Source organism: Neophocaena asiaeorientalis, unplaced genomic scaffold, assembly GCF_003031525.2.
Source record: "Neophocaena asiaeorientalis asiaeorientalis breed wild unplaced genomic scaffold, Neophocaena_asiaeorientalis_V1.1 scaffold392, whole genome shotgun sequence".
NCBI classification, from domain to species: Eukaryota; Metazoa; Chordata; class Mammalia; order Artiodactyla; family Phocoenidae; genus Neophocaena; species Neophocaena asiaeorientalis.
Genome location: NW_020174421.1, coordinates 434,337 through 461,107, shown reverse-complemented (window position 1 = coordinate 461,107; position 26,771 = coordinate 434,337). Strand labels below are relative to the sequence as shown.

The following is a 26,771-nucleotide window of genomic DNA, read 5'->3' as shown; positions in this document are numbered from 1 at the left end:
TCCTTTAAGATGACAGGTTCCAGAAGACAGGCTCTCACAATACTGTTGAGGATGGCAAACAACCAGAATTACACTGGAAACTACTGGGATTAATACTTGTGAAAGAGTCTGGCAACCTCCCATCCTCACTGGGATAAAATCGGAAAAAGCTCATCAATAACACAAGGTCAATACCCACTAAAGTCAAGGTTCAAGGTTCTGAATGGTCACTTGGGCACCTGAAGTGAGCAGATATTATTTTTCCTTGAATAAAAGTATATCATGAACCAATGCTTTTCAAACTTCAAAAAAAACCAAAAAACAAAAAAAGGAAAAAGAAGGAGAAGAAGAGGAGGAGGAGGACGCAACACTTCCCAATTCATTCTATGAGGCCAGGATCACCTGATACCAAAACCAGACAGACATCACAAGAAAACTACAGATCAATATTCCTTATGAATATAGATGCAACAATCTGCAACAAAACCCTAGCAAAATGAATCCAGAAGCATATAAAGAATCATACACTATGACTAAGTGGGATTTATCCCAGGAATGCAAGGTTGGTTCAGCATATGTATCAAACAATATAACACACCCAAGAACAGAGGACGAAAGCCAAATGATCATCTCAATGTACAGAGGAAGCATTTGACAAAATTCAACACTCTTTCATGATAAAAACACTCACGAAAATAAGAAGTACTGGGCTTCCCTGGTGGCGCAGTAGTTAAGAATCCGCCTGCCAATGCAGGGGACAGGGGTTCGAGCCCTGGTCTGGGAAGATCCCACATGCTGAGGAGCAACTAAGCCTGTGCACCACAACTACTGAGCCTGCGCACCACAACTACTGAAGCCCACGTGCCTAGAGCCCGTGCTCTGCAACAAGAGGAGCCACTGAAATGAGAAGCCTGTGCACGGCAACGAAGAGTAGCCCCTGCTCACTGCAACTAGAGAAAGCCTGCTTGCAGTAGCAAAGACCCAATGCAACCAAAAATAAAATAAAGCAAATATTTAAAAAAAGAATAGAAGTACTGATATTCCATCAATCTGATAACGAGTATCTATAAAATACAGCTAACATAATACTTAGTGATGGAAGGCTGAAAGCTTTCTCCTAAGATCAGGAGCAAGAAAAAGATGTCTGCTTTCACCATGTCTACTTGACACTGTACTGGAAGTTCTAGACAGGGCAATTAGGAAAGAAAAAGCCAGATTTGGAAAGAAGGAAAACTATCTCTTTTTGCAGATGATACGATCTTGTACACAGAAAATCTGAAAGAATCCACAGAAAAACTATCAGCGCTAGTAAATGAGTTTCAAGGTTGCAGAATACAAGACCAACATATAAAAATAAGTTATCTTTCTATAAGTTAGCAAAGAGCAATCAGAAAATAAAATTAAAGGAACAATCCCACTGACCATAGCATCAAACACAAGACAATAGTTAGGAAGAAATTTAACAAAAGTGTAGTATTTGTATACTGAAAACTACAAAACACTGTTGAAAGAAATTAAAGAAGACCTAGATGACATCTGTGTTCATGGATCAGAAGATTTAATATTGTTAAGATGACAATATTACACAAATTGATCAACAGATTTAATATAGTTGCTATCAAAATTCTAGCTGTCTACATTGCATAAATTGACAAGCTCATCCTAAAACTCATGGAAATGAAAGGGACCCAGAAGAGCCAAACAATCTTGAAAAAGAACAAAGTTGGAGGACTCACACTTCCTGGCTTCAAAACTTATTATAAAGCTACAGTAATCAAAACTGTTGGCAATGGCATAAAAACAGACACAATGACCAACAAAACAGAACCAAGAGCCCAGAAATAAACCCTCCCATATGTGGTCAGATGATTTTTGACAAAAGTGGCGTGCCAAATCAATGGGGAAAGAACAGTGTTTTCAACAAATGGTAATAGAACAACTGGACACAACATAGAAGAATGAAACTGGACCCCTCTCTCCTACTATATGGAAAACAATTAACTCAAGAGAGAGAATTCTGGGAAGATGGTGGAGTAGGAAGCACCAGGAATCTCTTTACCTACCTAGACCACAATTGCACTGGTAGAATCTGTCTGATGTAACTATTTTGGAACTCAGGAGTCTACTGGAGGCTTGCAATTTCCAGGGGAAGCCTTGGACCATAAATTGCAGTTACTTTTGGTCAACTCCAGCTCCTAGCACAGTAGCAGCAGCTACCCATTCCCCACATCTACCCTATAACAGGCACCTCTGCACATGTTCCAGAAGCAGCTTGCACACAGCTTGTGGGAGCCAGGGTGGGCAAAAAGGGCCCTTGTCCTCCAAATACTGGGGATCTGTGCTCCAATCAATGATTGCTTCCTCTGATCCCACAGGTACAGACAAAGAAGGGGTATCCATTGTCTTTGTACTTCTTCCTACTGTTGCAAGCCCCTCCATTTCTGCTGAAGTGACTTCCAGGGGACTTAAAAGACTGGATTGCTTCCCCCGCCTCCCCATTTTTCTCTTTATCCTCTATTGGGAACCAGACATTAAAGACAAGGACATTCAAAACTAACTGCATATACAGGGACAATTAGAAAGCAAATACACATGCTCAGAGAAAGGCACAGGTTCAGAAAAGACCCTAGAAAAGACCTTAAGTTTACATGTCAGGATGCTCCTTGGAAGAGAAACAGCTTACAACAAAAACAGTAAAGTAAAAAAAACAGTAAATATTTGGAAAGGGAGAGAATCTGATTTCCAGAGTTACCACATTATTAGATTTAAATGTCCAGATTCAAATGTTGTTTCAACAACAACAACAAAACCACATGGCATACAAAGAAACAAGAAATTATGATCCATTCAAAGGAAAAAAAAATCAACATTAAGTTATCCCTGAAAAAGATCTCATGTCAAATGTATTAGACAAAGACTGAACTAAAGGGAGACGTGGAAAACTCAACAAACGATGTAAGAACAAAATGGAAATACCAATAAACAGATAAAAACCTAGAAAGAAACCAAAAAAAAATTTTTGGAGCTGAAAACTACAATAACTGAAATGAAAAATTCACTAGAAGGATTCAAAGGAAGATTTGAACAAGCAGAAGAATCAGTTACCTTGATAGAAAGTAGTGAATCTGAGGAACAGAAAGAAAAAAGATTGAAGAAAACTGACCAGTGCCTATGAGGCCTACAGGATACCAAAAAGTAGACCAACATAGCATTGTGGGAGTCTGGAGGACAAAAAGGGGGTGAGCAAAGAATATATGAAGAAATAATGTCTGAAAACTTCCCGAATTTGATCAAAGACATGAACATAAACATCCAGGCTCACCAAACTCCAAGTAATAGGAACTCAAAGAGACCGAAATCAAGACATTATAATCAAACTTTCAAAAGACAAGAAGAGAACATCTTGAAAACAGTAGGAGAGAAGCAAACTATCACATACAAAGGACCTGCAAGTAGATTATTTGCAGATTTCTCATGAGAAACTTTGGAGGCCAGAAGGCAGTTGGCCAATACAGTCAAAGTGCTCAAAGAAAAGAAACCTGTCAACCCAAAATACCATACCCAGCAAAACTATCCTTCAAAAGTGAGGGAGATTATAATTAAAATGCAAAAGATAAAGAGAGGATTCTAAACGCAGCAAGAGAAAAACAAAGAGTTAATTTTATAAGGGAACCCCCATAAGGCTATCTGGTGATTTCTCTACAGAAATGCTGTGGGTCAGGAGAGAGTGGCAAGATAAATTCAAAGTCCTAAAAGGGAAAAACCTGCAACGTAGGATACTCTACACAGCAAGATTATCATTAGAATAGAAGGAGAGTCAAAGAATTTCTCAGACAAGCAAAAACTAAAAGAATACTAAACTTTTAACCTAAAAGAAATATTAAAAAGTCTTCTCTAAATAAGAAGCAAAAAAAAAAAAAAAAAAAAAGCAGCAGCAGCAAGAATCCACAGGAAAGAAAAAAAAAAACCCCACAATTGGGGCCTTCCCTGGTGGCACAGTGGTTAAGAATCCGCTTGCCAATGCAGAGAACAGGGGTTCGAACCTGGTCCGGGAAGATACCATATGCCGCAGAGCAACTAAGCCCGTGTGCCACAACTACTGAGCCTGTGCTCTAGAGTCTGCATGCCACAACTACCAAAGCCCACGTGCCTAGAGCCCATGCTCCTTAACAAGAGAAGCCACCGCAATAAGCCCACACACCGCAACGAAGAGTACTCCCCACTTGCTGCAACTAGAGAAAGCCCATCTACAGCAATGAAGACCCAACACTGTCAAAAATAAATAAATAGACAGATAAATAAATTACTTAAAAAAAACATAATCGAAAAGTATATCACTTATATGAGCCAGTATGCAGATTAAAAATTTTTTTAAAAATTTGGGGGGTGAAAGTGATAACTACAATGAACAGCAAAAGCATAAACATGAAGATATAAAGAGGACACAGGGGCTTCCCTGGCGGCACAGTGGTTGAGAGTCCGCCTGCCGATGCAGGGTACATGGGTTCGTGCCCCGGTCTGGGAAGATCCCACATGCCGTGGAGCGGCTGGGCCCATGAGCCATGGCCGCTGAGCCTGCGTGTCCAGAGACTATGCTCCGTAACGGGAGAGTCCACAACAGTGAGAGCTCTGTGTACCGCAAAAAAAAAAAAAAAAAAAAAAAAGGAAAAAAAAATAAAAAAATGGGGGGCAGAAAAAAAAAAAAAAAAAATGTGGGGACGGGAGTGAGAAATTGTAGATTTTTTTTTTTAGAATGTATTTGGAGCCTATATGACAACCAGTCTAAAGCAAGTAGATAACAGTAATAGGTTAGCATACCTGAAAAACAGGGTAACCACAAATCAAAAACATTATTCACAAAAACTAAAAATAAGAAAACACAAGCATAATATAAAAGAAAACCATCAAACCACAAAAGGAAAAACAAAAAAATGGAACGAAGAAGAAATATAAAATCAACTGGAAAACATTTACAATGGCAATAAATATATATCTATTAATATTTACCTTAAATTATATGCCCCCATCAAATGACACAGAGTGGTAGACAGGAAAATATAATAAGAGCCTACAATATGCTTCCTACAAGGAACCCTTTAGAGCAAAGAACACACATAGATTGAAAGTGAAGGGATGGAAAAAGATATTTCATGCAAACGGAAATGAGAAGAAAGCAGAGGCAGCAATACTCATGAGACAAAACAGACTTTAAAACAAAATCCATAAAGAAAGACAAAGAAGGACACTACATAATGATAAAAGGATCAATACAAGAAGAGGCTATTATACTCATTAACATATGCACCCAATATAAGAGCACCTATATAGATAAAACAAATACTAACAGACATAAATGGAGAAACTGATGAGAACACAGTAATAGTAGGAAATTTTAACACCTCACTGACATCAATGGACAGATCGTCCAGACAGAAAAATCAATAAAGCAACAGAGATCCTAAATGACACAATGGAACAGTTAGACTTAATTGATATTTTCAGGACACTACATCAAAAAAACCCAGAATACGTATTCTTTTCAAGTGCACATGGAACTTTCTCTAGGATAGACCACACACTAGGACACGTAACAAGTCTCAACAAATTTAAGAGGATAGAAATCATTTCAAGCATCTTTTCTGACCACAATGGCAGCATGAAACTAGAAATCAACCACAGAAAGAGAAATGAGAAAAAAAAAAAAAAACGATTACATGGAGACTAGACAACATGGTACTAAAAAATCAATAGGTCAACGATGAAATCAGAACATATGTTGAAATAAATGACAATGATAACACAACCATACAAAATCTATGGGATGCAGCAAAAACTGTCCTTAGAAGAAAGTTCATAGCATACAGGCTTTCCTCAAAAAACAAGAAAAATCTCAAATAAGCATCCTAACCTGCCATCTAAAAGAATTAGAAAAAGGAGAACAAACAAAACCTTAAGTCAGCAGAAGGAAGAAAATAATAAAGACCAGAGAGGAAATAAACAGAGATTTAAAAAACAACAGAAAAAGAACAATCAAACCAAGAGCTGGGTTTTTGAAAGGGTAAACAAAATCTACAAACCTCTAGCCAGGCTCACCATAAAGAAAAGAGAGAGGACCCAATAAACAAAATAAATGAAAGAGGACAAGTAAACACTGATACCACAGAAATACAAAAAAAACCATAAAAGAATACAACTATATGCCAACAAATTGGACAACCTAGAAGAAATGGACAAGTTTCTAGAAACATACAGCCCACCAAAACTGAATCGAGAAGAAATAATTTGAACAGACTGATTACTAGAGGTGAAATAGAATCCGTAATTTAAACAACTCCCTGCAAACAAAAGTCCAAGACCAGATGGCTTCACTGGGGAATTCTACAAAACATTAAAAGAACTTACACCAATCATTCTCAAACTCTTCCAAAAGAGTGAAGAGGAGGGTACACTCCCAAAGTCGTTCTAGAAAGCCACCTCACCCTGATGCCAAAACCAGACAAAGACACCACCAAAAAAGAAAATTACAGGCCAATATCTTTGATGAGTACAGATGCAAAAATTCTCAACAAAATATTAGCAAACTGAACCCAACATACATAAAAAAGATCATACACCACAACCAACTTGGATTCATCCCAGGGTCACAAGAATGGTTCAACACACATAAATGAATCAGTGTGATACAACACATCAACAAAAGAAAAGACAAAACCACATGATCATCTCAACAGACGCAGAAAAGGCATTTGATAAAATTCAACATCCATTCATAATATAAACTCTTGCCAAGTAGGTATAGAGGGAACATATCTCAACATAATAAAAGCTATTTATGACAAACCCACAGCCAACATAATACTCAATGGTGAAAAGCTGAAAGCCTTCCTGCTAAAATCTGGAATAAGGCAAGGATGCCCACTCTTACCACTTCTATTCAACAAGTTTTGGAAGTCCTAGCCACAACAATCAGACAAGAAAAAGAAATAAAAGGTATCCAAACGGGAAGGAAGAGGTAAAACTGTCATTATACGCAGATGACATGATACTAAGATGCAGAAGACCCTCAAGACTCCACATAAAAACTACTAGAAGTCATAAGTGAATTCAGCAAGGTAGCAGGGATACAAGGTTAACATTCATAAATCAGTTGTATTTCTTTACACTAGCAATGAAATATTAGAACGTAAAAAAAAAAAACCCTTTAAAAATCGCATTAAAAAGTAAAATACTTAGGAATAAACCTGACCAAGGAGGTGAAAGACTTACATGCTGAGAACTATAAAACACTGATAAAGGAATTTGAAGATAATACAAAGAAATGGAAAGATATCCCATGTTCTTGGATTGGAAGAATTAATATTGTTAAAGTGGCCACACTACCCAAAGCAATCTACAGATTTAATGCAATGCTTATCAAATTACCCATGACATTTTTCACAGAACTAGAACGAATACCCCTATAAATTTTATGGAACCATAAAAGACCCAGAGGGCTTCCCTGGTGGCGCAGTAGTTGGGTCCACCTGCTGATTCAGGGGACACGGGTCCGTGCCCCGGTCCATGAGATCCCACATGCCACGGAGCGGCTGGGCCCGTGAGCCATGGCTGCTGAGCCTGCGCATCCGGAGCCTGAGCTCCGCAACGGGAGAGGCCACAACAGTGAGAGGCCTGCGTACCACAAAAAAAGAAAAAAAAGACCCAGAACTGCCAAAGCAATCCTGAGGAAAAAAGAATAAAGCTGGAAGCATAATCCTCCCAGATTTCAGCCAATACTACAAAGCTACAGTAATCAAAATCTCATGATATTGGCACAAATGCAGACATATGGATCAACCAGAAATAAACCCACACACCTATGGTCAATTAATCTTCGACAAAGGAGGCAAGAATACACAATGAAGAAAGGACTCTCTTCAGCAAGTGGTGTTGGGAAAGCTGGGCAGCCGCATGTAACTCAACAAAGTTAGAACACTCCCTCACACCCTACACAAAAATAAACTCAAAATGGCTTAAAGACATATATAAAACATGACACCATAAAACTCCTAGAAAAGAACATAGGCAAAACATTCTCTGACATAAATCGTAGCAATGTTTTCTGAGGTCAGTCTCCCAAGACAATAGAAATAAAAACAAAAATAAAACTTACAAGCTTTTGTGCAGCAAAGTATACCATAAACAAAACAAAAAGACAACCTGCGGACTGTGAGAAAATACTTGCAAATGATGTGACTGACAAGGGCTTAATTTCCAAAATATACAAACAGCTCATACAACTCAGTAACAGAAAAAGGCAAACAACCCAGTCAAAAACTGGGCAGAAGACCTAAATAGATATTTCTCCAAAGAAGACCATACAGTTGGCCAATAGGCACATGAAAAGATGCTCAACATTGCTAATTATTAGAGAAATGCAAATCAAAACTATAATGAAGCATCACCTCACACTAGTCAGAATGGTCATCATTAAAAAGTCTACAAATAGAAGCCCTGGTGGCACACTGGTTAAGAATCCGCCTGCCAATGCAGGGGACATGGGTTCGAGGCCTGATCCCGGAAGATCCCACATGCCTTGGAGCAACTAAGCCTGTGCGCCACAACTACTGAGCCTGCGCTCTAGAGTCTGCAAGCCACAACTGCTGAGCCCACATGCCTAGAGCCTATGCTCCACAAGAGAAGCCACCACAATGAGAAGCCCGTGCACCGCAATGAAGAGTAGCCCCCGTTCGCCGCAACTAAAGAAAGTCCCTGTGCAGCAACAAAGACCCAACACAACCAAAAATAAATAAAAAAATTTTTTAAAGTCTACAAATAATAAATGCTGGAGAGGGTGTGGAGAAAAGAGAACCCTCCTACACTGTTGGTAGGAATGTAAATTGGTGCAGCTTCTGTGGAAAACAGCATGGAGGTTTGCTAAAAAACTAAAAGAAAGAGTTGCCATGTGATCCAGCAACCGCACTCCTAGGCATGTATCTGGTGAAAACTCTAATTCAAAAAGAAACATCACCCCAATGTTCACAGCAACACTATTTACAATAGCCAAGACATGGAAGCAACCTAAATTTCCATCGATCATAAAAAAGAATGAAATAATGCCATTTGCAGCAACATGGATGGACCTAGAGATTATCATACTAAGTGAAGTAAGTGAGAAAGAGAAACAGCATATGATATCACTTATATGTGGAATCTTTAAAAAAAAAATGATACAAATGAACTTATTTACAAAACAGAAGCAGACTCACAGACGTAGAAAACAGACTTATGGTTACCAAAGGGGAAGGGGATAGATTAGGAGTTTGGGATTAGCAGATACAAGTGTCAATGAAAAGAATCTATAGTAAGAAGAGTTTTTTGTTTTTTTTTTTTTTTTTTTACGAACCCACGTCCCCTGCATCAGCAGGCGGACTCCCAACCACTGCGCCACCAGGGAAGCCCGTAAGAAGAGTTTTATTTGAGCCAAACTAAGGACGAGCCCAGAAGCCAGCTTCCCAGATTAGTCTGAGAAGCTCCTCTGGAGAAGCATGGTTTCCAGCACAGTTTTATATCTTGTCAGAACAAAGAACATTACATTTCTTCAAGGTTTAAAAACAAAAAACCCCACAAAGATCAGTGATCAGTAAGTCAGCATGGCCTTGGCACATGGGAAAGGAGTTTTATCAAAGAAGGCCCAGCATTGGCACCTAAGGAAGAGAGGAATCTTTATTTTTGACATGGACATTCTTTACTTCTGGTCAGTGTGCCCTTTTCTTTAATAATTAAAGCCGATGTACAATGTATGTCTGATACGCCACAAACAGGCTATTTTAGTTAGCATAAAATTCAGGTTAACTCATGCATAAGCCAGAATGACTTCCCTGTATCTCAATACGTGAAAATTTCTTTTATCGCAAACTATACACACACACACACACACACACACACATATATACTACATATATTTACATATATAAAATAGATACACAACAAGGTCCTTTTGTATAGTACAGGGAACTATATTCAATATCCTGTAATAAACCATAATGGAAAAGAATATGAAAAAGAATATATATATAAAAAACTGAATCACTCTGCTGTACGCCAGAAACACAACATTGTAAATCAACTATACCTCAATTAAAATAAACAGATAAATAAATACATATTTTTAAAACAGAGGGAGAAACCAAGACATTCCCAGATAAACAAAAGGTAAGGGAATTTGTGATCACTAGCTTTGCCCTGCAAGAAATGCTCAAGGGAGTCCTGCAAGGTGAAAGGAATAAACACTAGGACATTGGAGAAATAAAGATTTCAATACAGGTAAATACGTGGGCAATTATAAAAGTTAGTATTATTGTAGTGATGGTTTACAACTATACTTTTTATTTTCTACAAATACATTTAAAGAAAAAAAACCCCTTAATTATCAGTGTAAAAGCTAGTATTGTCGTGACTTTAACTCTTGTTTTCTACATAGGAGACTAATGTATTTAAAAGAATTATTAGCTTATGTTTTTGGGCACACAATGCATAAAGATGTAATCTGTGACAACAACAACTGAAAGGGGTGGGGACAGAGCTGTAAAGCAAGAATGTTTTTCTGTGTGATTGAAGTTAAGTTGGTATAAATTCAAACTAGAGTAAATCTGTAACTTTAGGATGTTATATGTAATCCCCTTGGTAACCATGAAGAAAACAGCTATAGAATATATACCAAAAAATGAGAAATGATTTAAACATTTCAATAACAAAAAAATCAACTAAACATAAAAGACAGGAATGCAGGAAATGAAGGACAAAAAAAGCTGTAAGGCATATATAAAACGAAGAGCAAAATGACAGAAGTCCCTCCTCATCAGTAAATATTTAAATGCAAATGGATTAAACTCTCTAATCAAGAGATAACGGCAGAATATTATAGAGAAACTGTGTTCCAACTGTATGCTGCCTATAAGAGACTCACTTTAGAGCCAAAGATACAAATAGACTGAAAATGAAAGGAAAAAGACCATGCGAATAGAAACCAAAAGACAGCAGAGGTAGCTGTACTAAAATCAAACGAAATAGACTTTACATTTCAAAAGGTTGTAAGAGACAAAGAAGGATACTAATAAGAGGATCAACACAGCAAGAAGATATAACAGTCACAAACATTTACACACCTAATAACCAGAAAAATATGTGAAGCCCAAACTGATAGAACTTAAGGAAGAAACGGACAGTTCTGCAATAATAATTGGAGACTTCAATAGCCCAATCTCAGTAATGGACAGAACCACTAGACCGAAGATATATGAGGAAATAGAAGACTTAACACAATAAAAACTAACAAGATTGAACACACTATACAGAACACTCTACTCAGAAACAACAAAGACACATTCTTCTCTAGTACACATGGGATACTCTCCAGGACAGGCCATAAGTTCAGCCACAAATTAAATCTCAACAAATTTTAAAAGACAGATACCATACAAAGTGTCTTCTCCAACCATAACAGGATGAAGTTAGAAATCACCAACAGAAGGAAACTGCAAAAAACTGCAAATCTGTGGAAATTAAATAATACATTCTTAAACAGCCAATGGATCAAAGAGGAAACCACGAGGGTAATTATAAAAAACTTAGAGATGAATGGAAACGAAAACACAACATACCAAAACTTAGGGGACACTGCAAAAGTGGTGTTAAGTGGGAAATTTATGAGCTCTAAGTACTTACATTAAAAAAAAAAAATCTCAAATGAGCAACCTAACTTTTACAACTAGAATAAAAAAAGAACAAACTGAATCCAAAGCTGGCAGGAGAAGAGAAAAAAGAAATATAGAAAACAGAAAATCAATGAAACTAAAAATTGGTTCTTTGAAAACATCAACAACATTGACAAATCTTTAGCTAGATAGACTAAGGAAAAAAAAGAGAAGACTCAAATTACTGAAACCAGAAATCAAAGTGAGGACATTATTAACAATTCTACAGAAATATAAAACATTATAAGAAAGATTAATTGTATGCCAATAAATTGGATAACCTAGACAAAATGAACAAACTCCTAGAAACAAAACATACCATGAGTAAATCATGAAGAAATAGAAAACATGAAGAGACCTATAACTACTAAGGAGACTGAATCAATAATTAAAAAAAAAATTTTCCCATAAAGAAAACCCCTGGACCCGAAGGCTTCACTGGTCATTTCTTCCAAACATTTAAAGAAGCATTCTCAAATTATTCCAAAATACTGAAGAGTAAGGAACACTTCCAAACTCATTTGAGGCCAGCATTACCCTGATACCAAAGCCAGGCAAACACACTACAAGAAAACTACAGACCAATATCCCTCATGAACTCTGATACAAGAATCCTCAGCAAAATACAAGCAAACTTGTATCAGCAGCATATTAAAAAGACTATACTCCATGACCAAGTGGAACATATTCCTGAAATGCAAGGATGAATCAACACATAAAAATCTATCACTGCAATACACTGCATTAACAGAATGAAGGAAAAAAACCCACAATATCATCTCAATAGAAGGAGAAAAGGCATTTGACAAAATTTATCACCCTTTCATGATAAAAACACTCAAGGAATTAGGATAGTAGACTATCTCAACATAATAAAAGCCATGTATGAAAAACCCACAGTGAACATCACAGTCAATGGTGAAAGACTGAAAGCTTTTCCTCTAAGATAAGGAACAAAAGCAAGGATGCCTGCTTTCACCACCTCTACTCAACATTGTACTAGAAGTTCTAGCCAGAGGAATTAGGCAAGCAAAAGAAAGAAAAGGCATCCAAATTGGAAAAGAAGAAGTAAAAGGTAAAAGATCTGTACCTTAAAAACTACAAAACATTGCTGAGAGGAATTAAAGAATAAATGGAAACCTTTTCCATGTTCATGGGATTGGAAGACTTAATATTGCTAGGATGTCAATATTTCCCAAAGTGATTTATAGATTCAATGCAATTCCTATCAAAATTTCAATGTTTTTTTTTTTTGCAGAAATAGAAAAAGCCACCCTGAACTTCATATGGAATCTCAAGGGAATCCCAAATAGACAAAACTACCTTGATAAAGAACAAAGCTGGATCACTTCCTGATTTCAAGACGTGCTACAAAGCTATAGTCACAAAACTGTGGTACTGGCATAAAGACAAACATACAGACCAAAGGAAAAAAGATTCCAGAAATAAATCATTGCATATAAGGTTATGATTTTTTGACAAGGGAGCCAAGACCATTCAATGTGGAAAAGACATTCTTTTCAACAAATGGTACTAGGAAAGCTGGATATTCACATGCCTAAGAATGAAGCTGGACTCTTACCTCACACCATACACAAAATTTAACTCAAAATGGATCAAAGACCTAAAACTATAAAACTCTCAGAAGAAAACATAGGAGAAAAGTCTCACACACTGGATTTGGCAATGATTTCATGAATATGACACAAAAGGCACAGGCAACAAAAGAAAAAAAAACCACACACAACATGAACTTCAGAAAAACTTTTAAAATTTGCGCATCAAAAGACAGTATCAACAGAGTAAAAAGGCAACCTACAGAATGAGAGAAAACATTTGCAAATCATTTATCTCATAAGGCATTAATTTCCAGATTATATAAAGAACTTCTAAAACTCAACAACATTAAAAAAACACTCAACCTGACTAAAAAATGGGCAAAAGATTTGAACAGACATTTCTCCAAAGAAAATACACAAATGGCCAATAAGCACATGAAAGCCTGTTCAACATCACTAATCACTGGGGAAATAAAAATCAAAACTACGAGATACCATCTCATACCCATTAGGATGGCTACTATCAAAAAACAAACAAACAAAAACAAAAAAACACACCCCAGAAAATAACAAGTGTTGGTGAGGATGCAGAGAAATTGGAACCCTTGTGCACTGCTGGTGGGAATATAAAATGGCACAGCTGCTATGAAAAACAGGATTGTGGTTCCTTAAAAAATTAAACTAGAATTACCATATGATCTAGCAATTCCACTTCTGGGGATATACACAAAAGAGTTGAAAGCAGTGCCTCAAAGAGAGATTAGTACACACATTTACAGCAGCATTGATCATAATACTCAAGGGGTGGAAGCAACCCAAGTGTCCATGTACAGATGAATGGATAAGCAAAATGTGGTATATGCGTTCAATGGAATATTATTCAGCTTTTTAAAATGAGGAAATTTTGGCACATGCTACAACACAGATGAACTCTGAGGACATTATGCTAAGTGAAATAAGCCAGTCACAAAAAGACGACTATTGTATGATTTCACTTATATGAAGTACTGAGAGTAGTCAAATTCATAGCGATAGAAAGTAGAGTGGTGGTTCCTAGGTACTGGGAAAAGTGGGCAATGGGAATTAGTGTTTACTGGGTATAGAGTTTCAGTTTTACAAGATGAAAAGTTATGGAGATGGATAGTGGTGAAAGTTGCACAACATTATGAGTGTATTTAATACCACTGACCTGTATACTTAAAAATAGTTAAAATGGTAAATTTTATATGTATTTTATTACAATTAAAAAATGGGAAAAATTTAACTTAAAATGGATCAAAGATTTAAATGTAACAGCTAAAACTATAAAACTCTTAGAAGAAAATATAGGTATAACTCTTCGTGAACTTGGATTAGGTGATGGTTTCCTAGATATGATATCAAAGCGTAAGTAACAAAAGAAAAATTAGATGAAGTAGCCATCATCAAAATTAAAAAGTTTTGTGGTTCAAAGGACATCATTTAGAAAGTGGAAAGACACCTACAAAATGGGAGAAAAATTTTGCAAATCATGTATCTGATACATGGACATGCACATATAGACTATAAAGAACTATTATAATATTTAAAAAAAAAACAAAGAGGCAAAGAAATTAAGTAGAAATTTCTCCCAAGAAGATATACAAATGACCAGTAGCATAGGAGATGCTCAACATCATTAGTTATTAAGGAAATTCAATTTAAGCCCACAATGAGATACCACTTCACACCCACTAGGATGGCTACAATCAAAAAGATGAGACTATAACAAGTGTTGGCAAGGATGTGGAAAAACGAACTCTAATCCACTGCTGGAGGGAATACAGAATGGTACAGCATCTTTGGAAAACAGTGTGGTCAATTCTCAAAGGTTACACACAGTTGCCATATAAACCAACAATTCCACTCCTAGGTATACACCCAAGAGAAGGACAAACATATGTCTACAAAAATCTCGTGTAGAAATGTTCACATCAGTATTATTTGTAATAGCCTCAAAGTAAAAACAATCAAATATCTATAGACTGATGAATGAATAAAGAAAATGTGGTATGTCTATGCAATGGAATATTATTTGGCAATAAAAAGGAATGAAGTACCAATACATGCTACAATATGGATGAAATCAGTCACAAAAGACCATATATTGTATGATTTTATTTCTATAACATACCCAGAATAGGCAATCCATAGGGATAGAAGGTAGATTAGTGGGTGCCAGGGACTGAAGGGATGGGGGAAAGGGGAGATAACTGCTAATAGATATGGAGTTTCTTTCTTTTTTTTTTTAGCCGCACCACGTGGCTTGTGGGATCTTAGTTCCCTGACTAGGGATCGAACCCACGCCCTCACAGTGAAAGCGTGGAGTCCTAACCACAGGACAGCCAGGGAATTCCCTGGAGTTTCTTTCTGAAATGATGAAAATGTTCTAGAATTAGACAGTGGTGATGGCTGTACAACCTTGTGAAACTACTAAACTGTACACTTTAAAAGGGTGAATTTTACGGTAAGTGAATTATATCTCAATTTTATAAAGCACAGCATGAGGGCTTCCCTGGTGGCGCAGTGGTTGAGAGTCCGCCCGCTGATGCAGGGGACACGGGTTCGTGCCCCGATCCAGGAAGATCCCACGTGCCGCGGAGCGGCTGGGCCTGTGAGCCATGGCCGCTGAGCCTGTGTGTCCCTCAGCGGGAGAGGCCACGACAGTGAGAGGCCCGCGTACCTCAAAAAAAAAGACAACAGAATGCAATATTCTCATAGTGACTTTTAGTTTACAAAATACTTTGTATATATTAGTTTTCTCTTGGTTAAGAGATAGGCAGAATAGGCACAAACCATTTTAGAGAGGGTGTGATGAGGCTCAAATCTTGCAGAATATATCTCCCAGCATCCATGTACATATATTTCTTAGCTCTGTTTATTTGTAATTAAGAAGAAAAGGCTGGCCAGTCATTTTATCAGTGCATAGGCATTAAATCCTTCTTTAGTAATGAACGTTTAGAATTCTGGTTGAGTCTATTATTAACTCTGCAAGTTAATTCCACCCATTTCAGATATTCTGAATTCTTAACTGATAGAATAATATTCTGCCTTTCTGACTCACTTTATTTTTTAGAAGTTTTAAAGCAATCAACATTATTTGAGTACCCATAGGCTATGGAATCAGATAGACCTAGGCTCTGAAACACATACTGTCACCCTGAGAAAGTCATTTAAACCCTCTAAACTTCGGTTTCCTCAAATTCAACATAGACATATTGTTACTACTTTATGGGACTGATGAGAGGGTTAGTAAATAATATGTTAAGTATTAATTCTATTCACCACATAGTTACTATTAATACTATCACAAACTTCTGAAAAATTTTTCTAAAGCCTGAGTTATAAACAGTGTATAAATATCTTTGTTACACATGATTAATTGTACTAGTGAGATGCTTCTTGAATGGAAAATTCTTATTTTCTTTTTATAAGAAAATATACTTCACATTATACACAAAAATTAGAAAACATAGGTGTAAATCTTCATGACCTTGCCTTAGGCAATGATTTCTTAGCTATTACACTTAAAGCAAAATAAAGAAACCAAAGATAAAACGAACTTTGTCAAAATTAAAAACTTTTGGGACTTCCCTGGTGGTCCAGTGGGTAAGACTCCGCACTCCCAATGCAGCGGACCCAGGTTCGATCTCTGGTCGGGGAACTAGATCCCACATGCCGCAACTAAGACCTGGTGCAGCCAATACAAATTAATTAATTAATTAAAAAAAAAAAAGACAGGTCATTTTTAGGGAGCAGAGTGGGGGCAGTGATTGGGAGAGGACAGGAAATTCTATTCTGTTCTTAACCTGTGTGGTGGTTACATGGGAATGTTCCCTCTATGATAATTTACTGTGTTACACACTTATGAATTGTGACCATATGTATGTTATACAATAAAAACTTTATTTAAAAGAATAACAGTATTCAAAAAGTATTTCACAGGGACTCAGAGAAGCTTTCTAAGTCAGTAGGCCAAAGTGACCCTTGTCCACGCTTCACTGGAACCTGCTAAGCACTGACCCTGTGCCGCCCTGGGGCTGTGCACTGGGTGTGCACAGCAACCAGAAGTGGCCCTGCCTTCCAGCAACTGTGGCGGTGGGTGGACAGCTACAGGGGAGGAAGTGCGGGTTCGGTGCCAAGACTATTTGCCAGCTTTCTTACCCTGCCTGAGCTCCGGTTTAAACCCCCTGGACTCTGGTTGCCCCACGTTAAGGAATACGCTTGCAAATTTTATGATTACTTTTATATGAGAATCCCAAAGACCTCCACAGATTTGCTGAGAGGGGGCAAGGGTCATGCTGGCGATGGGCTCAGTAATAAATTTATTTATTTTTAAAATATTTATTTATTTATTTAGGCTGCACCGGGTCTTAGTTGAGGCACGCAGTCTTCTTAGTTGTGGCATGTGAACTCTTAGTTGCGGCATGCATGCCGGATCTAGTTCCTCAACCAGGGACGGAACCCGGGCCCCCTGCAGTGGGAGCGCGGAGTCTCACCCACTGGACCACCAGGGAAGTCCCTCAGTAATAAATTTAGATTGGGTGAACAGTCTTAAATATCCCTGGGATTCAAGGGAAGGATGCTTAACTCCGGAAGTGACAGGTAAATGGGAAAATACCTGGGATCCCCTACTCCTGTGGCCTTTAGAAAGAAGGTGTGTTCTACTGGCACCACAGGCAGTTTAGATATGATCTGGCTTGAAGGCAAAGTGATGTCTTGATGCGATCGCCCAGAAATTCTTGCAGCTGTGTGAACTTTGAGCCTAATACTATGAACAGACATCAAAGCAGGAAGTCCATTTTTTTTCCTGAAGCATTCTGTTGAATATCATTTAGCACAATGATAAAAAGTCAACGACAGGGGCTTCCCTGGTGGTGCAGTGGTTGGGAGTCCGCCTGCCGAGGCAGGGGACAAGGGTTCATGCCCTGGTCCAGGAAGTTTCCACATGCCGCAGAGCGGCTGGGCCCGTGAGCCATAGCCGCTGAGCCTGCGCGTCTGGAGCCTGTGCTCCGCAGCGGGAGAGGCCGCAACAGTGAGAGGCCCGCGTACCGAAAAAAAAAAAAAAAAAAGTCAATGACATAAAAATATTAGATGCATTTCTGACCGGTAGAAGCATCTCCTTTCCATCCTTTCCTGCCTACCTTCTTTTCAGTGCCTGAAGTAGGTCTTGGCCCTCTGCCTTAGCTTACTTTCTACCCTTTCAATTTGCTCCAGCTGCAAAGGACACACTCATTTAGTTCACAGTGAAGTGTAAACACCCAGCAATACCCAGGTGTGTATTATACCTGGCCAGAGCGCTTGCACTTTGACACGGAAACAGCTAGTCCAAAGGACTCAATTAAACCATGAGCAAGCAGGGTGTGAAAGTACATTTGGATACAGGTCTTCCAGGGCATGGTGTCTGACTCACACTAAAGGGTAAAATCGGCACTTCCATTTCACATCCTTTCTAAAGTTAACCATGCTTTACCCAACACACAAATGTTTACTGTCTAAAGAGTTCATGAAAGACCAGCTCGTCTGGTCAGCTGTCTCTGACCCCCCGGATTGGTGCATGAGTCCTGCTTTGGGCTCCCAGAGTGCCTGTATCTTAGCACTCTCCACAGGGCCCTCATAGTACCTGCTCAAGTCTACCTCAGAGGGCAGGAAGGAACAGTTCCTTTTACTCCTAAGGCCAGGCACATATCAGGCCCAAAATGACTGGTTAGAGAATGAGTACTTTTTAGCTTCAAGAATAAAGAAGTCGTCTTTTTTACAGTCCTGATGCTGGGACTCTGCCTAGACCTCTTTTTGTTTTACTCCACTCTTGTAACTATCTGCTAGTTAAACATCCTGCAGGTATGCACAACACCTGCCTTGGCAGTTTATCATATAAATAAACCAAGGCATATTGCCTCCACTGACACACGAGTATATGTGGCTGATGGGAAAGTACATACCTTTTTAACCTGGAGTGAGAACCTTCTCTATTTCACCATAACATGCCACTGCCTTGGCAGCATTTTGGGGGGAATAATTTTTAGGAAAAATTTCTGTGTTAACCTGCAATCATTCGGTAAAGGATGAACATCTAGGTTGAACAGAATGCCCCAAAGCATTCAGCTAATAAGCAAAAATTAAGTTTCTAAATCTATAATTTATTCTGATTCTGATTTTTGGCTGCAACATTCCCATGGGTTATTAATAGGGCAACAAAGTTCACACCCTGTGTGTGGGGGGAAATAACAGATCCTGCAGACTCAACATGTTACTATCTCAATCAGGAACTTCCACTTCTCCTTAATATTCCTAGTGAAATAATGAACAATGTAAACAACTGCCTAAGTGGGTAAAGGGCTTCAGGCAGGGGACACCTCCAGCCTGAACTGAAATGTACCACATCCTCCTTTTATTTTTATTTCAAAGGACCACCAAATAATAAGTGTGGTGAAGGGTCAATGGGCAAAGAGTTAACCTCTCTTTGTGCAGCAACTTGTACCACAGAGGAAGGAAGCCAGAGGAGGCTGCTGGTCTTGAAAGTGCTCCGCCGCTCACCTCATACAAAGGACCAGAACCTTATACTGCCAGTGTCCATGTTCCTAAAGAATTACTCCTGTTGAGTGGCAAGGGCAGCTCTTCGTTATACTAAAGCCAGTGGAAGAATCAAACCTCAATATTAATAAATCCACCTCACTTAAATCAGAATTGATTAACCAGTTTGAAAATTTTCAAGTTGATAGTGTGTTTAAAAAGATAAAACTGGGGCTTCCCTGGTGGCGCAGTGGTTGAGAGTTCGCCTGCCGATGCAGGGAACACAGGTTCGTGCTCCGGTCCGGGAGGATCCCACATGCCGCGGAGCGGCTGGGCCTGTGAGCCATGGCCGCTGAGCCTGCGCGTCCGGAGCCTGTGCTCCGCAACGGGAGAGGCCACAACAGTGAGAGGCCCGCGTACCGAAAAAAAAAAAAAAAAAAAAAGATAAAACTACAGCCTTAAATTTCTTGGCACAAAAACAAAGATCCAAAATCAATGACTTCTACCCCCAATTATATAAAACAGAGAGGTATTTAAGAACAGGTTCACATACTCTGTTCAGAGGCAGGTTAACCTACTGAAAACAACAACAACCACCACAAACAAACAGCTCTTGCTCCACTTGGGTCTACCCAGCACACTCAAATACAAGTTCCCATGAAGAAATAATTTGCTAGGTGCTAAGCATAGCAATAGACACTCAATTGATTTCCTTCAAATACATATTAGGCATCTACATCCACTGCTTTTTACCACCTGCTATGAAAATAACTGCCTATGAAATATACTGCATTACAAGGAGACTTGCCTCCAGAAACAGAGAGAACGAGAAAAGCCTTCAAAATTAGTCTTATTTTTCTGCAGAACACTGCACTTACCACGCCAATGGCTCTCTGCAGCTTTATTTACATTTTTTCTCAGCAACTTGCCCAGCCAGAGTCCAACCAAAACAGCCAGGGTTGGTGGGGGAACTCATCGGCATGTGCTTTCAAACTGCCAGTGCAGATTCCATTCACCAAAACCAGACAGAGCTGTTTAAAGATGCCCTCTCTATGACCCTGCTCTGCTGAAGGTCAAGTACACTATCACTCCCTGTAACTAAGGAAGCAAAATTGTCATGTTCTTGCTGTTTCACCAGCTGCTGAGGCAGTTTGTCTAATAATATGATTAATTGTTTCCAGGGAAGATATAACTTTGCTTTACCAAGTTCTCCCTTCACCTAGATTGTTGCCTTTACTAAATGCTAGCCCCCACCCCAGACCACCTTTCCTGAACTGAGAGCTCAGGAGAACGTTATCTTGGAGTACAACCAACTCAAGACAGTTTTAAAACTATAAGGAGTAAAGGGAAGATTTGGAGAACTCAGAAATACCACATTCTGCATATAGCATTTTCAACTTCACAGTACATTAAGTCAATTATTTTTAAAGACATGGGGTCTTCGCAAGTTCCTCCTTCATTGAAAGGGAAGGCAACATCATAACCATCTGCATTACATATAAAAACACTCATAAGAATAACAGCACCGGGCTCCTTTAACATTTTACTACATCCACCCAACACGTAACAGGCATGTGAATACAGGTCAGAACTCTAGCCTCCAAAGCCTCCTATTCTGGTGAGAAGATGAACACGTGTAGTCAGGGCAAATGAGACTGTGGAATGGCTTCAAATCTAAGCCTCCCCCTTTCCCCAAGGCCACAGAGGAAAGGGAGCTCCTGCGGGAGGTCACAGAGAGGTGGGGCTGGGAGATAAGAGCACTTGCCTCCTGTTTGACATGGAGTGAATGCTGGTCAATCACCCTAAACCAAACAAAACAAATCAAAGCCTGGGGGAAGAGTAGGAAGAAATATATGGATATTTACTTTTATGTAGGATGGGAGGAGGGGATTGAAAGAGGAAGGAAATTAAAAAGAAATAAGTTCACACTGCCATAAGTAATGAATTTTCACTTCACAACTTTGTGGAGTGGAAACTTAAAACAATCTAAGTTAAAATAATATGCCATCCATTTTTCAGATTCTAGCACAAACCTAGGCACCCCAACTGAAAGGGGAAAAATTAATCAAGAGTAAAAAAGATGATTATCCTTTTTTAAAGCAGTGACTAAAAGTCCTTCCACCTCAACAACTATTTAAAGTCCTAAGAAACATAACACTCTATTCACTAAGTACAGCCAGTAAATGACATGTTAATGGAAAGATTAATCCAAGGAAGCAAAAAGCTCCAAGGCCCAACTGTCGAGGTCAACAGGTCTGCTCCTCTCATCAAAAAAATTTGTTCATGCCCTCTGGCTTGGTAATTCTACTTTCAGGAAACCACCTTACACAAACTATCCTAAATACAGAAATGGCTTTATCAGTGTGTAATCCTCAATTATTTTTCTCGGGAATATGGAATTTCCTCTCTCAGGGGTTCAGATAAGGCAGAGCCCATCTCCAACTGTAGAGGCAGAAAATGCCAGATACTTGCAGGTCTGGCCTCCCTTGGAGGAGGGCAGGGGTTTGATCAGATGCGGAGACTTTGCACTAGCAGCAGGAGCCCCATGTCTGGCCTTGGGGTGTGGTGTGCAGCCACAGCTTCAGACCAGCTCTTCAGTGAGATCTGGGTGCAGTTCCTAGATGCAAAGCTAGTTCTCCAGCTCTCCTGGTAACTCTGTCAAGTAAGTTATCTATCCATCCATCCATCCATCCATCCTCACATATATTTTAAGTCAATGTTTTTTAAAAATCTCATTTCTCTTTACATCAGCAACAGTTGGTTTCTGATGTCATTTGCTATTAGATTCCTTGACTGGTAAAGCATGGATATATTTATCGGTGTTAATTTATAATACAGAAAGGTCAAAAGCAACTTAAATGTCCTAAACTAGGAGATGGGTTAGTAAATTATGCTATGCTCCCTTGATACAAAATTATGTAGCTATGAAAAATGATGGTCAAGTAGGCTATGCAGTAACCTGTGGAAAGGATGATGACATTTAGTCTGTGAAATTAACATTCTGTGAAATCAAAAGATACAAAGTTGTATGCACAGGATGATTACAACTGGATGACATGCATGTGAAAAAAAAGACCAAAAAAGAACATGTTTATTCATGTAATAAAGAAAGGTTGGGTTTCCCTGGTGGCGCAGTGGTTGAGAGTCCACCTGCTGATGCAGGGGACACGGGTTCGTGCCCCAGTCCAGGAAGATCCCACATGCCGTGGAGCGGCTGGGCCCGTGAGCCATGGCCGCTGAGCCTGCGCGTCTGGAGCCTGTGCTCCGCAACGGGAGAGGCCACAGCAGTGAGAGGCCCACGTACCGCAAAAACAAATAAACAAACAAAAAGAACCCGCCTGCCAATGCAGGGGACATGGGTTTGAGCCCTGGTCTGGGAAGATCCCACATGCCACGGAGCAACTAAGTCCATGCGTCACAACTACTGAGCCTGTGCTCTACAGCCCGTGAGCCACAACTACTGAGCCTGCACGCCTATAGCCTGTGCGCCGCAACTACTGAAGCCCACACGCCTAGAACCTGTGCTCCACAACAAGAGAAGCTACCGCAATGAGAAGCCCAAGCACCACAATGAAGAGGAGCCCCCGCGTGCCGCAACTAGAGAAAGCCCGCATGCAGCAACAAAGACCCAATGCAGCCAAAAATAAAATTAATTAAAAATGAAAAAGAATGTAGCAATATATACATAGGTGGTGAAGTCACAGACAAAAGGAAATGGCTCCATAAAATTCAGGATGATAGCCACACACTTACTTCAGAGTAGATTTCACTTGACCCTTCAAAGAGAAACTAAGACAAAACACTGGAGCTAATTCAAGCCCTCTCCCTCTGTTCCTGACTTTCCCCCTCTCCACAGCACCTTCCCCACCCAAAACCAATCCATGTGCATATCTGAGAGCCATGGGCTTGAACCCCAAGAGATAACTTATTCAATTTCATAGGGAAAATGAGTCAAATTAATCTACTTACTGAAAACTGAAGTTTATATCCCCCAAATGGGACATGCCAGATACATATTAAATAGAATTGGGAGGGTTTGGGTGCTTTTGTCAGTGACTAGTTACAAATGACACTCAAACTTACTCAAATGAAAGGGGAAATTTGTTGGAAGGACACTCACAGAACCCAGTCTCAGGATGTACGACTGTGCTATTTGGGAAGGGGAGAGCTGTGAGGCAGCTTCTCTATCTCTTTCTCAGGCCACCTGCTCACTCCCCCTTTGCTTTTTTCTGAGTCTGAGAGTCACTCTCCGGCTTCTCTCTGAGGACCACCTTTCTCTGCTTCTACGTTCTGCAACAACTTGGGCTTACACATGGCATCACCTCAAGCCCTGACACTGTATGCTCTTTTAATTCCAGGGTCTAATGTCACCTTTTACTGACCATATGCCAGTAGACACGTTATTTAACCCTCTCCTGTGCCTTAGCTTCCTTAACTATGAAAAGTGAGAGCACCATTTCACAGGCATTATGTTAACATTAAGCAAGATGATACAGAGCTTATGTGCAGTACCTGGCACATAGTAAGGGTTCAACAGGTATCATTGTTAGCAAAGTATGTTCTGTTGCAACGTTATTTCTGTAATGCGATTCTGATTCTACAAAATTGTAAACAGAGAAATGATGGCAGTATAACACTTGAAATCACACTGATTTACAAGTGACTGCTCCCAATTCCTTAATGCTTTGTATCACAGTGTAGAGCCCCAGAATGCAAAGCACATCGGCATCTAAGCTAACAGGAATTCAGTGTCACGCACGATGCCTATTCATACCAGGTTCATCCTCTTGTCTCATTCTGGCCACGTGTTCTGTGTCTTGGAAAAGCTCATTGTATGGTCCTCCCTAATCTTTAAGCATTTATTCAATAATTCACCATCTTTAACCCTTCCTCCTTATATCCTCTTCCATAAAACTTTCACCTTGTTTTTAAGACAAAATCCTATACTTACTCTAATGTTTGATTATTAGGAATTTAACATGTCTTTTTAATTATACTAGCATTTTTATTAGGATTGTTATTATTTTTGTTAGTGCTCTGGGCCACCCTGAATGCTATTTTTCCAAAAGCTCTGCTATTTATTTATTTATTTTTATTTTTGGCTTTGCTGTGTCTTTGTTGCTGTGCGCAGGCTTTCTTTAGTTGCGACGAGCCGGGGCTACTCTTCATTGTGGTGCGCGGGCTTCCCATTGCGGTGGCTTCTCTTGTTGTGGAGCACGGGCTCTAGGCGGGCGGGCTCAGTAGTTGTGGCTCGTGGACTCTAAAGCACAGGCTCAGTAGTTGTGGTGCACGGGCTTAGTTGCTCCACAGCATGTGGGATCTTCCCAGACCAGGGCTTGAACCTGTGTCCCCTGCGTTGGCAGGCAGATTCACTGCGCCACCAGGGAAGCCCAGCTCTGTTATTTTTAGTGTGTAGAACACAAGGTTTTCCAGAAATGCATATTTCGTGTAAAAACAAAAATGCTTGTTTTCCAATTCTTAAGAGTAGGAATCTTATCAGCTCAATCAGTCCATCAGGGATACAGGTTGGCTGAATCAGCTGTAGACCAAGGAGACCAGGGGTAATGTGCTATGGACATGGCCACGCAGGTAAATTCCACAGCAGGGACTATGGGTAGCCATGGTTTAAAACCAGGGAGTACCTCAAACTGCCCACCTTCAATGAAGAGAGTATGGTCTGTCAGGTCAGGGTCTGAGTGCAGCAGTTTGCCAATCTCCTGCTCTAACTCTCCAATGGCTCCCCAATGTACATAGAATAAAATACAAATTCCTGACCATAGCCTATATAATCCAAGAAGACCTGGCCCTACCTACCCCCCTGACCTCATCTCCCACCACGTTCTCCCTCGCCCCCTGCACTCCTGCCACACAGGTCTCTTCATGGTTCCTCTACTGTGCCAAGCACGCTCCCCTCTCCCCTACCTGGAATGTTACCCCACGCCCTGGTACTCATATCTGAATCACTTCTCTTACTTCATTCAGGTCTCCATTTAAATGTCACCTTCTGGGACTTCCCTGGTGGTCCAGTGGTAAAGAATCCGCCTTACAACGCAGGGGACGTGGGTTCAATCCCTGGTCAGGGAACTAACATTCCACATGCCACGGGGCAACTAAGCCCATGCGTGACAACTACTGAGCTCGTGCACCTCAACTAGAGAGCCTGCGTGCCGCAAACTACAAAGCGCATGCACTCTGAAACCCGCGCACCACAACTACAGAGCCCACATGCCCTGGAGCCTGCATGCCACAACTAGCGAAGAGAAAACCTGCACACCACAACTAGAGAGAAGCCCATGTGCCTCAACAAAATATCCCGCATGCCTCAACGAAGATCCCACGTGCCACAAATAAGAGCTGACACAGCCAAAAATTTTTAAAAATGATCATTTTTTTAAAAATTTATGTCACTTTCTAAGAAGTCTTCCCTGAATGTGCTTAGATAATACTCTTATCACTTTCTATCTCTTCACTTTTCTTTATAGCACTTACTGCTCTCTTGACATTTTTCATTTGTTTAGACGTTGGTTGTTTCCCAATAGGATAGAAGCTTCATGAGAGCCGAGTAACTTAAAAACTAGAACAATGTCTAGCACACGGCACACAGTAAGCCCTCCTTAAATACTCGTTGAATGGATAAATGCATACTTATGAAGTACCTTGAAGTCGATCAGTGAACAATTTTAATTTGCTTTACTAGTAATACTTTCCCTTACTTCCAGTTAAACATAGCAAACACATGCATTTATTATCTCTATTCCTTTAACAAATCACATTTAAGCATGAGTAAAGGATTAAGAAAATGTACAGATCCACAAGGACAAAAAGAATAGTCAAGGAGATGACAGTGGATCACAAATACTAACAAACGCTAGGAAGAGGGAAAGTAGTTGGTGGAGTGGAAACTGACTCAGCAGGATGAACAAAGCTGAACTCCAAATGACTATAGAGGGGAATACTAATGAGAAACAAG

At 39.6% G+C, this 26,771-nt stretch overlaps 1 protein-coding gene across 3 annotated transcripts in view; it reads right to left on the bottom strand.

Moving 5' to 3' along the window:
* The window catches only part of NR2C2 (nuclear receptor subfamily 2 group C member 2), a 69,987-nt gene that overhangs the window by 33,176 nt on the left and 10,040 nt on the right, over positions 1–26,771 (bottom strand). The window lies entirely within an intron of this gene.